Source organism: Hyperolius riggenbachi, chromosome 8 (genome assembly GCF_040937935.1).
Source record: "Hyperolius riggenbachi isolate aHypRig1 chromosome 8, aHypRig1.pri, whole genome shotgun sequence".
Classification (NCBI taxonomy): Eukaryota; Metazoa; Chordata; class Amphibia; order Anura; family Hyperoliidae; genus Hyperolius; species Hyperolius riggenbachi.
In genome coordinates this window covers 51,771,266-51,783,604 of record NC_090653.1, presented here as the reverse complement: position 1 = coordinate 51,783,604, position 12,339 = coordinate 51,771,266, and positions in this window count along the sequence as shown.

Here is a 12,339-nt window from a genome sequence, read left to right as displayed (position 1 = left end):
AGTGGTCCCGCGGCTAAACGGGGGTGAAGGGACCCCCGTTTAGCCGCGGGATAGCGGCGTTTTAGCAGGGGCACACATGCCCCTGCTAACTATGAGCTCTGAAACGAGATTTATTCTCGCTTCAGAGTCTCTTTAAGGGGAATAGTGGGAACAAGTCGAATTTTTTTTTTTCCAAAAAGACTTTGTAGTTTTTGAGAAAATCGATTTTAAAATTGCAAAGAAAATGTTTTTTAAACTGTAATTTTTCTGACTTAAAAGGGACCCAGAGATGAGATAATTGCTGTATTTTTACTTACCCAGGGCTTCCTCCAGCCCCATACGCATGGATGTGTCCCTTGCCGTCCTTCTCAGTGCCGCCATTCTCCCGCAGTCAACTTCTAGTAAGCGGCTCAGTTGGTCTCAGTCTGAATGAGGGACATCAGCCGAGGCCATCTGCGCTTGCGCAGAAGGTCTGCACATGTATAGAAGGTCAGCCGCTGATGTCACTGAGCCACTTACTGGGGCTCACTGAATGGGAGATCATAGGAGAACGATGAGGGCCGCATCCATGCTTATGGGGCTGGAGGAAACCGCGGGTTCCGCATATTCTCGAATATATGCCGACCCAAGTATAAGCCGACACCCCAATTTTAACTAAAAAACAAGGGAAAAATGATTGACCCAAGCATAAGCCAGGGGGAAGGAATTACAGAAGTTATACTTTCCACAATACTGCCTGTAAGCCTTGTATGATTATACAAAACTGTAATATAATAAAAAAAAATACTACTAGAAATGCACCCTGTATGTATTTAGAGAGTTTAGCCTGTATAATCCCCCCTCATCTGTGTCTAATCACAAGTTGTAATTTGATCTCTCCCCTATGTCTCCTGACTGTCACAGCTGATAAGCTCATTTGAAAGCAAAGGATGTTAATGTTTCTGCTTCCAAGAAATCAGGAAGTAGAAACAGTGCAGATTAATTACCGGATTTGTATCAGTTGTAGCCCCAAAAAGTTATTCTGCAAAGGTTATTATGCTGCGGTGTAACTTTTAGAGCAGAGAGTAAAGTTCTGAGTTCAAGTCCGCTTTAATATGACACCCCGCCCCCCCAGTGCCCCTGCCATATGCAGAGTGGAGCAGCGACTCCTGAGTGCCCCTTCCACCATATGCCAGTGTGATCTCTGTGAGGCGACATGTAAAGTGTTCTCGGCGTGATTTATGACACTGAGTCTCCCAGCAGAACGGAGCAGTAGTATTTATCTGCATTGTGTCCCCGCCGGCACACACAGGCTACATGTGCAGAGTGTAGGGGTACGGCCTGGGCCGGCGTTACCATAGAGGCAAAGGGTGCAATTGCCCCAGGGCCCCATAGCCTGTACGGGCCCCCGAAGTGTGTCTGCCACCCATCTTAGCTGTTGCTCCTCTGGGCCTCTGCAGAGTCTTTGGCAAAGTAGCTTCTCATCTGTGCTGGCAGGCAGGTGAGACAATACATTGCCAAAGACTCTGCAGAGGCCCCTGGGAGCACAGTTCAGTTGGGAGGTGATTGGGAGGGAGGGTCAGCAGCCAGCTCAGTGGCCTAGGAGGGAAATTTGGCTGCAACAAAGGGCCCCTAATGCCACTTTTTGGTTGGGGGGGGTGTCTTTTCAGGGGCCCTGGGCTAATTTTGCCCTGGGGCTCCATTGTTACTAGAACCGGCACTGGGTATGGCGGAAGCTTTCACTGCTCCTCGCTGTCCAGATTTCCCTGCTTGCCTGTAGCTGGTTCGCGTCTATGACGTTACGCAGTCTCACCACTAGCGGGCATCATAGACATGAGCCGGCGACAGGCAAGCAGGGAAATCCTGAGCGGTGAGTGAAAGCTTCAGCTGTACTGCACATGTAGCCTGTGTGTGCCGCCGGGGACACAATGCTGATAACTATTATTGCTCCGCTCTGCCGGGGGAGGTTTGTAGACTCGGGGGGCACATGTCATAAGGCCAGGACATTTTACACATCGCCTCACTTCTCACAATACAATTCATACAAAATTTTATATGATTTTTCTCAAAATTTCACATTACGATTAAGATGAGTAATTGCAAATTATGATGCGTAATTAATTATGCATGATCGTATTTTCTGCTCATCACTAGTTAGAAAAGCGTAACTATGTCTTTGATCTACTGGCTGTGGATTCTCAGGATTGGGGCCTCCCAGCACATCTCTATCTGTCACGGAACAGCCGTGAGAAACGCAAGCGGATCTGGAAGAATCGCACAGTCGATTTTCTGATTGCTTCCTGATTAGACTGCGCAGTCACTGCAGCAGTCAGAATGACATTCCTTCTTTTAAAAGACAGCTTGTTTTCCTAACACCAAATAGCAAGGCCATTCAGGCACTTTCTCAGAGGAAGTGCCCAGGCACCCAGCTGTGTTCAGGGCCCTCCTATATCAAGTTTTCACACCTCAGGGTTGACGGAAGCTCATTGTAACATCTGCGGCTGCGGGCACGCAGGGTGTCTCCGCAAGTCCGCAGCCGCCTTGGTTCCCTGCTCTGAGGTTTTTTCCGTTCCGCCGGCGTCTAGCACGCCGAGGACGGAATTTTCATTGGCACATAGGGTTGCTGTATTGCGCGGCCGCGAGCGTAGACAGGACCTTTATGCTGGGAGGAGGCGCGTCAACTGACCCGCTGGTCGGCTGACGTCAGAGGGGACTTACGCCGCTCAGGATTGGCTGATTGTAGTGGGCGCGGCTGTGAGGTCTCCTCTGCTTCTTAAGCTTTGATGGTTCACTCGCAACCTGTCTGCTGTTGCGAATACATACGTGTAAGCGCTCAGACCTTAGACTAGTATCCGGTGTGCTTTGATCTGGGAGTAAACCAGGGATTTCACACAAGACTAGGACTATTGCTTTATTGTATTATTATTGATATTCTGTGTATGACTCTGGCTTATCTCTGACTTTGCTATTGCTTTATGTTTCTGTACCTCTGCCCATCTGATCTAGTTGCTGAACCTCTGCCTGAATACCTACTACTCTTTTGCCTACTGATTCTGTACTGTATCTGCCTCTCAGTTGCCAAACCTAGCCTGTCTGACCTCTCTACTCACAAGTGGGCCCTTGCCACTGGTGAGGTGCTCTTCTTATAGTACCCACCAGCTCCTCTGGTGAGGTTTAGTTAAATCTACTCAGTTACTGTTTCTGATAGTACCCACCAGCTCCTCTGGTGAGGTCTCATTAAACTAATCAGTTACTGTTGCACCAAGCACATCTCATTCTGTGTTCCTGTTAGCTATACTTGCATTATTGGTGATTCTGCAGATCACCACATAATCAGGTATAGCGTCTGTATTATTGGTGATTCTGCAGATCACCACATAATCAGACGCCTGTGTTGCTACACCAAAACGTTATACAATCTTTACACTCATCAAGTGGATCGTACTGTAGCCGACCGAGCTGGCAACATTTTCAGCAGGAATTGTCACGTGAGCTCTGAGCTTAGGAGTTCAAAGGACCAGCAAGCTCTCCAGTTGGCAACTTGAAACTCCTGCTGAACTGTTAGTTATAAGATAAATCATAAACTGCTATATTTGTCATATTTCCTGTGTTGAAAGGCCGCCAGGCCCTTCAAACTCGCAGAGGGTGTCGGACCTTGCCTGGTGCTGGTACTGAGAAGATTTCAGAACATTCTGAGTTATGGGCTGTCAATCAGGCAGGTACAAAATAACCTGGGGATACCACCGGGGTCCTACCCCTCGTGTTTGGTATCATTGTGCTGGATAAATGCAGACTGACCTTAAAAATGCTATTAAATCTGCCCTGACCTGTACGATTCTGTGAGATAGAGCTCATATACGCTTAGATATGATTTTTGGGTCCCAGTAGAAGGGGGAAGGCTCATCTCATGTTTTAACCTCTTGAGGACTGCAGGGCTAAACCCCCCTAGTGACCAGGCAATTTTTAGTTTAAAAGGCCACTGCAGCTTTAAGGCCAAGCTGCAGGGCCGCACAACATAGCACACGAGTGATTCCCCCCCCCCTTTCCCCCCGCCAACAGAGCTCTCTGTTGGTGGGGTCTGATCGCTCCCCCCATGTTTATTTTTTTTTAAATAAATATTTGTGTTGCCGCTTTTTTTAAAAAAAACCCTCTTCCTTTAAATCCCTTCCCTCCCTCGCTCCCTCCCTCCCTACAGCCGGCCAATTACGGCGATCGGCTGTCATAGGCTTCTGCCTATGAGAGCCGATCGCTCTCTTGTCCCCCAGGGGGACAGCCGTGTCACACGGCTGTCCCCAGTGCAGCGCTGCTGCTGATTGCAGCGCTGCACAGAGTAAATAGCACAGAGCAATAGCCGCTCGGAGACTGAAGGCGGGGCGGAACTCCGCCCCCCAAGCAGGAGATGCGCGCAACCTGCGCGCGATCTCCTGCAAAACAGAGCCCCAGGACTTTACGCCATTTGGCGTTAGGCGGTCCTGGGGCTGCCGCCGCGGCCACGCCTTCCGGCGTGACGCGGTCGGCAAGAGGTTAAGGGGGTGTGTGGTTCCCACCCTCACTCCTTACTACTGTGTCAGGGTTATAAACCACCAGTGGCATAGCTAGGGAAATGTGGGCCCGATGCAAGTTTTACAATGGGGCCCCCCAAGCACTCTATACATAACAATTGATCAAAACCTGCCAATGGCAACTACAGTGTCAGAGGTGCAAGAAGGGGATTGGGAACAGTTTGTTAATGATTACCACTATTTAAAGTATCTATAGAAGTGATTATTATGAGCACAGGACCAATAGAGAGCTAATACTGTAGTTGAGGGAGGGCCCTTCGGGGCTCCTCTGGCTCAAGGGCCCCGATGCGGTCACTACCTCTGCAACCCCTATTGCTACGCCCCTGTCCTCCACTTTGAAACATCATCCCGGTTACATCCTTGCCAGCTTGAGGACATGCTGGCATCCGGCTTGTTTGGACTTTGACACTGAGTGCTGTACTCTGAAACCAAGGACTTAGCATTTATTTTCCCAGAAAGGACATATTTTCACCTGACCTTAAGTATACGTATTTTCTTCCCTTTTTATTTTCATACTGCTCTATTATTGTCTCTATAATTGTTAATTTTAATGATTTTCTGTATATATTAATTATTTATATTGCATTTGTAATAAACGACTAAAAGTCATTTATTTGTTCAGCTACCCCTGCTATTCAGTCGCACAAACAGAACCCTAGCTTCTGAAGAGTTGCTACTATTGTTGATAGCTAGATAAAATTACCGTTTTATTTGCAGGCCTAGAGTCAGCCAGTCAGTGGGATTCTCTGTCCCATGGTAACAGAGATGTTGGCAGCCTAGTATTTTGTGTTTAGTAGATTGCACGCATCCCTCTGGTCTGTCTGCTGCCAAAATTCCAGCGGTTTCTGTGCACCGATGCGACCACAGATTGCATGGTCTGTGTGCTGAAACCGATTAGAAAGCATTGTGCGGTCCGGCCACTAGGGGGTGTGTGACACTATCTACCTGAGCAATGCTGCTAATACTGGCCTGGATGTTGGATGCTTCGCAACCTTTTTCCACAAACCTCTGTCCTATTTCAGCGTCCTGTTCAAAGAAATCTTCCTGTCTAGTGCAATTCCTGCTTAACCTCACAAGCTGCCCTTCAGGAAGCCCCCCAATCCAGCTCAGGTGATGACAGCTTGTGACAGGAATTAAACCATTCCTGTCAGTCGCTTTCAGATATGTCTGAAGAATCCCCGCCTCCTTGTAGATATCCAGATATAAGAAATGAATATGCACCATGTCACATTCCATACTTAAATGTTTACTTCATTCTTATTTAAATCTGCAATGAATGATTTAATTTCCTCCTATGTACTTCTTCGAAATATAAACAAGATGTCGTCTATGTAACGACACCGTAGTAAAATTATGTTGCCTACCTCACCCTATAAAATGTGCTCCTCCCACCTAGACATAAATATTTTCATTAAACTTGGGGCGAAACCTGCCCCCTTAGTACATCCTCTGATCTGTACATAGATGTCCCCTTGATATACCAGAAATTATTGCCCTCTGAGGTAAAGATGAGTAGTTCCAAACTGAACTCATATTGTTTTTGTGGAATGTCTTGCTGTTTAGCAAATGAATACCGTACAGCCTCTATACCCCGCCGAAGTGGAATATTAGTAGAAAGTGTGGCTACCTCAACTGTAGCCATCAAATAATTGCCGTTGGATGTCTCTGAGCCTCGGCAGCTGCCCCCAGCAATGTGTGTGGAGATGGAGCACTAAAGGTCAACCCTAAAGCCCAATCTACACGATATGATTCTTTGTGCAATTTGATTACGATTCTATTTATGATCCCATTAAATCCGACATGTCCGATCGGGATTCGATTCAATTCGATTTGACATTGTTTTGCAATGATTGCAATGGCTAATCAAATTGAATTGAATCGAATCCCGATCGGACATGTCGGATTTAATCGGATCGTAAATAGAATCATAATCGAATCGCACAAAGAATCGTATCGTGTAGATGGGGCTTTAGGCCCAGTTCACATTTGTGGTAAAAAACGGTCCGTTCCCGGATCGAAAGGGAACGGATCGGCACGAATGGGAATGGATCCCGTGTTACCCTATGGATCTGTTCACATCAATCTCTTCAAACGGATCTGTACGATCCATTGAACCCTGCGAACCAGAAACAGAAACGGAAGCACTGCATTGGGAGAAATGAAAAAACGGAATGTTTCTTCACACTAGTGAAAAAACGGACCGTTCTAAATAGAAAAATTAATTTTGGGGTTGGGGGTCTAGGGGGGATGTGGGGAAATGGAGCGTAAGCAGTGGAACGGAAATGGAGTGAAAACGGATTCGATCAACCAGTGATCAGATCCATTTTTATGGATCTGTTTGTCACTCTAACGCAACTGTGACTCAGGTCTAAGGGATTTCTGAAAGAGCTTCCCCATCCTCTTCATCCTTGGGGATCCAGCGCTGTCAGCCCCAAAAAAACACCGACAGCAGCGCAGGCGCAGTAGGGGCATCAGTGCACGATAATATTTACCTATCCGTGCTCCTGCGCTATTTCCACCGGAGCTGGAGCGGAAGCTTGTACTGCGGCTGCGTACAGTGCGGATAGGTAAATAATGCTACACGCTTTTCGTGGGCTGCCAGCGCTGCATCTCCGGGGCTGGAGAGGACGGGGGAAAGCCTCATTAGGATCCAGAGGCTTACTCCTCTCGTGGAAAGTAGCCCATAGGGGCACTTTTTTCATTACAGGATTACTTTTAGAAATCACATAGTTCTTTTGCCGTTTTGTCCTTAAAAAGACTCAGAGATGAGTCTTCCTGCCTTTTTTTTTTACTTACCCAGGGCTTCCTCCAGCCCCATAAGCATGGCTGTGTCCCTCGCCATCCTCGTACGATGTCCCGTTCAGCCGCGGTGAGCTCCAGTAAGCGGCTCAGTGACGTCAGCAGTAGACCTTCTGTGCCTGAGCGGACCTTCTGCGCAAGTGCAGAAGGCCCCAGCTGACGTCACTCAGTCAGACTTAGTCCTACTGAGCCGCTTACCAGGAGTTGACTGCGGCTGAACTTTGGCGCTGAGAAGGACAGCGAGGGACACAGCCATACTTATGGGGCTGGAGGAAGCCCCGGGTAAGTAAAAATACAGCAATTATCTCATCTCTGGGTCTCTTTAAGTTGAGCGAATATATTTATGTCTGGGTGGGAGGAGCAGATTTTGCAGGGTGAGGTAGGTAACAGAATTTTGCTTTGGCCTCATTACATAGAGGACTTGTTAATATTTTGGAGAAGTACATAGGAGGAATTGAAATAATTAATTACGGATTTAAATAAGAATGAAGTAGACCTTTAATTAAGTATGGAATGTGAGATGGTGCATATTCATTTCTTAGATCTTGATCTCTTCAAAGAGGCGGGGATTCTTCACACCCAGACATTTCTTAACTACTTCAGCCAGTGGGTTGTTTACACCTTAAAGTGAACCTGTAGCAAAAAAAAAAATGTCCCTTGGGAGGGGGAAGCCTCTGGATCCTAAAGAGGCTTCCCCCTTCCTCCTCAGTTAGGGCCAGATTTACCATAAGGCACTATAGGCACATTCCTACAGGCACCTGATGATGGAAAGGCGGCTTAAATCCCTCTCTGAGCACTTTCCTCTCTCCTTCCCTATGCATGAATCCCAAGAGGAGCGTAAATGTGAGGTTACTAACCCAGCTTTTGGCATTCCACTGATGATATCTCCCTCCAGTCGGGAGCATCTCTAGATACCTAGTATTGATGGTACCTTTGGCTGCAGGGAAACCTTTAGCTACCTATAATGGGAAAGGGAAGTAAGGGAGAAGTGACGGCTGGGACAGCCATCACACTTGTGGTGTGATTCAGTGGAGGTTTGTGGGTTCATGGAGGGTGAAGAAGACATCTGTGCCTATATAGGCTCCTGTGAGGTAAATCCAGGCTTGTCCTCAGTAGATGAGATCAGAGGCGGGGCAAGGTACTGCAGCACCCAAGGCTGAGACCCCAAAGTGTGTCTCTCCATCCCTCCCACCCCAGCCTTCACACACTGACTGCTATTAGACTAAAAAGCACCACAGGGCCCCCAAACCCCCCCAACACCTTAATCTCTAGTTTTCTGGCTTGCAGTCACTGCCATGTATCCCACTTTTCTTATTTATCTGTTTCAAACGTAATAGGGGAATGATAGCTGAGTGAGTTGTGTGCCCCCCCCCCCTACACTGCGCCCTGAGGCTGGAGCCTCTCTTGCCTCTGCCTCGGCCCGGCCCTGGATGAGACCCAGCGCTGGGATCCCCGGAGGACCTCCTCGTCGGCCTTTGCACATGCACAGTGGAAGCTATCCGCTTTGGCTACGGCAGAAATAGCCGAGTAGAGCCCGAGCAAAGAGTCACTACTGTGCATGCACGCAGCGGAAATAGCAAATGTTATTGCCGTTCTGCGCCTGGGGGAGCCATCGATGGATCCGGCTTCCTGAGCAGGATGAGGAAAGCCTCTTTAACCTCCCTGGTGGTAAGCCCGTGCTGAGCACGGGCTATGCCGCGCAGGAGGATTTCTCAGGCCCTGGTGGGCCGATTTGCATACTTTTTTTTTTGCAACACGCAGCTAGCACTTTGCTAACTATGTGTGCACTCTGATCGCCGCCGCTCCGCGCCGATTAGCCGCCGCCGCTCGCCACGCGCGCCCCCCGCTCTGCTGCCCCCTGGCAGTTTTTAATAGACCGCCAGGGGGGTTAAGCCCCATCTACACCATACAATTTGACTCAATTCTGATCTGATTTGATTCAATTCGATTCGATTCATTGATTTGATTCAATCCAACCTGTCCGATGCATGATTCAATTCAATTCAATTTGCCACAGTTTTGCAATGGCAAATTGAATCGAATCATGAATCGGACATGTTGGATTGAATCAAATCGAATCAATGAATCAAATCGAATTGAATCGAATCAGACAAAAATTGTATGGTGTAGATGGGGCTTTAGGATTCAGAGGCTTCCCCCTCCCAAGGTAATTACCCCCAGTGGCTCTTATTTTAAAAATTACAGTTTTTACATTTCAGCCTTCCATTCATTTGTCTAATAACTTTATCACTACTTATCACACCCAAATGATCTATATCTTGTTTTTTTTTGTTTTGGTTTGGTTTTTTTTGGTTTTAGTAATTACATTACTTTTTATACATTTAAAAGGGAAAAACAAGAAAAAGAATACAATATTTCTCCAATTCCAGCCCCCTATAGTTTTGAAATAAACAACGCTGCTATAAATAAGGGGTTAACAATTATAGTAAATTTATTTTTTTATGTATTTTTTAATTTTGCTTTTTGTGTTCCCAGGGAGTGTTTGTTCACTTTTTTTCATATCATGATGATACCAACTTCCAGCTCTGTACATCTGAATTGAGTTTTTAGGTACCGTGCATCAATATGTTTGTAGTTTCTGAGCTTCTGCATGGAGTTTGTAGGATTTTAGATTTCTGAGGCATTTCTGCCTCAATGTCAAAGAATAGGAAAGCGGAAAACCGCTCTGAAAAACGCTAGATCAGAGCTGTTTTCCAGGCGTTTTTGTTACAGAAGCTGTTCAGTAACAGCTTTTACTGTAACAATATTTGTAATCTGCTTCACAAAAACGCTCCAAAAAACGCTAGGCATGTTTAGAAAACCTCTCTAAGGCTCTATTCACACCTGCGTTTTCTTTGCAGGAGTGATTTTTCCGCGATTTCAAGCGAAAAAAATCACTGAACACTGCGTCGATTTTGGCGCGATTGTGTTTTGCGCTTCTATAGCACTGAAACGCGATCACCTGGAAATCGCCTGAAAATGGTGCAGGCTATGCGTATGCGTTTGGCGTTTTTGCCCTTTTTTGGGCGATTTGCGGCGATTAGCGCAAATCGCCCAAGTAAGAACGGGCCCATAGGGTTTCATTACGCTAGCGCTTTTGAAAAGCGCTAGCGTTTGAGCGTTTTGCCAAAATCGCTATACCCCCCTATATCCCTCAACATGCCTAGAATCGCTCTGAAATCTGCTTCAAAAACCTCTAGCGTTTTGCAGATCTGCTAGAGGTTTTTGGTGTGCACTGGGCCAATAACTATACAAATATTACAACAGTTGGTCATGTAAAGCCAGCGTGCATGGACGGATGAAGATAGGAAGTCGGAGGGACCACGCACTCAGACCAAAGGGGGCTGAATAATTATGCACACTCCACTTTGCAGTTATTTATTTGTAAAAATGTTTGGAATCATGTATGATTTTCGTTCCACTTCTCACGTGTACACCACCTTGTATTGGTCTTTCACGTGGAATTCCAATAAAATTGATTCATGTTTGTGGCAGTAGGGTGACAAAATGTGGAAAACTTCAAGGGGGCCGAATACTTTTGCAAGCCACTGTATGTTGTGCATATGCATGGAGTTTGTAGGTTCTGTGCATGGACTTCCTAGGTCTGTGTATCTGCATGAAGCTTGTAGGTTCTGTGCATCTTCATGGAGTTTGTATGTTCTGTGCATATGCATGGAGTTTGCAGGTTCTGAACATCTTCATGAAGTTTGTAAGTTCCTTGCTTCAGCATATAGTTTGTAGGCTCTGTGCATCTGAATTGAGTTTTTAGGCACCGTGCATCAATATGAAGTTTGTAGTTTCTGAGCTTCTGCATGGAGTTTGTAGGTTCTGTGCTTCTGCATGGAGTTTGAATTCTCTGTGCATGTTTCCATGAGTTTCTTCCAGTCACTCTGGTTCCCTTACATAGAATAAGATACATGACTTCTCCCAACAATGGTCTTAGAATGTGAGTAAATGGAGAGGGAGGGAGTGGAGTAACCTGTAGGGTAATTCCATTGTTCTATTCACATTAGTGATCCTGGCTGCTGTATCTGGAAATACCCTTTATATCACAAAAATACCACAGATTTCCGTCATGCATTTTTATGCCGTACCCCGCTTTATCCTCTCTTTGTTAATAGTGAAGTCAAGGAAACCTAAGTTAATGGCTTTTCTGTTTTCCCACAGAGACTGCATCATCTCATTAAAAGAAGAGGTGAAGCGATAGGGGGAGCAGCCCCCACAGCTACGGCGGAGCCCACAGATGTGTGCAAGACAAATTGCATAACATAAAACGGGAATAAACCGAAATTGAACTTTTACCAGTGCAAATGTCCAACCGTGGAGGGACACAAATTTTCTGATTCGCTCAGGATCATCTCTAGCGATGCGCGACCTTCAGGAGAAGATGATTTTTAGGCATCTGAGAGATGCCTGGAGGCTGCAATTTCATTGGGACGGGGAGGAACTAGTTTTAATTAACTTTCCAGATTGTTCAGTTTGTCATATGCTTTCTGTGATATGCAAACTTCAAAGCTTTCCTGTTTTAGCTTTTGATATTTGCGGAGATTTCCAATTTCCACAGGTAAAATTATATTTACATACATCAAAAGACTTTTTGAGTAAGGCTTCCAACTTCAACATTCCAGCCTGCTGTTATATGTAAACTTCAAAATTCCTGTGTTAGCTTCCAACTGTCCAGACTCCTTTAATCTGGATTGTATTTTGGCTTGTTTACATATACACAAGGTTCAAAGCAATGCAAGATCCAGGACAGAATAGAGGGTCGTTACCTAATTACCTGTATTCAGAGGAACTGAATGCAAATGTAGTGTCATTGACATACAGGCAATCACATTCGCAGTTCCTGCTCTACTGTTCACCTTCAGATGCAAATGTACTATTCTGGCCTACAGGAGATGCAATTAGCAGCGTCCACCTTCCAGAGCAACTGAATACAGAAGCTCAAAGTAGCAGCTTCCTTTAGCCCTACACATATGACACAAAATGAAAAGTATGGCTGCTATGTTCTGCATATTAC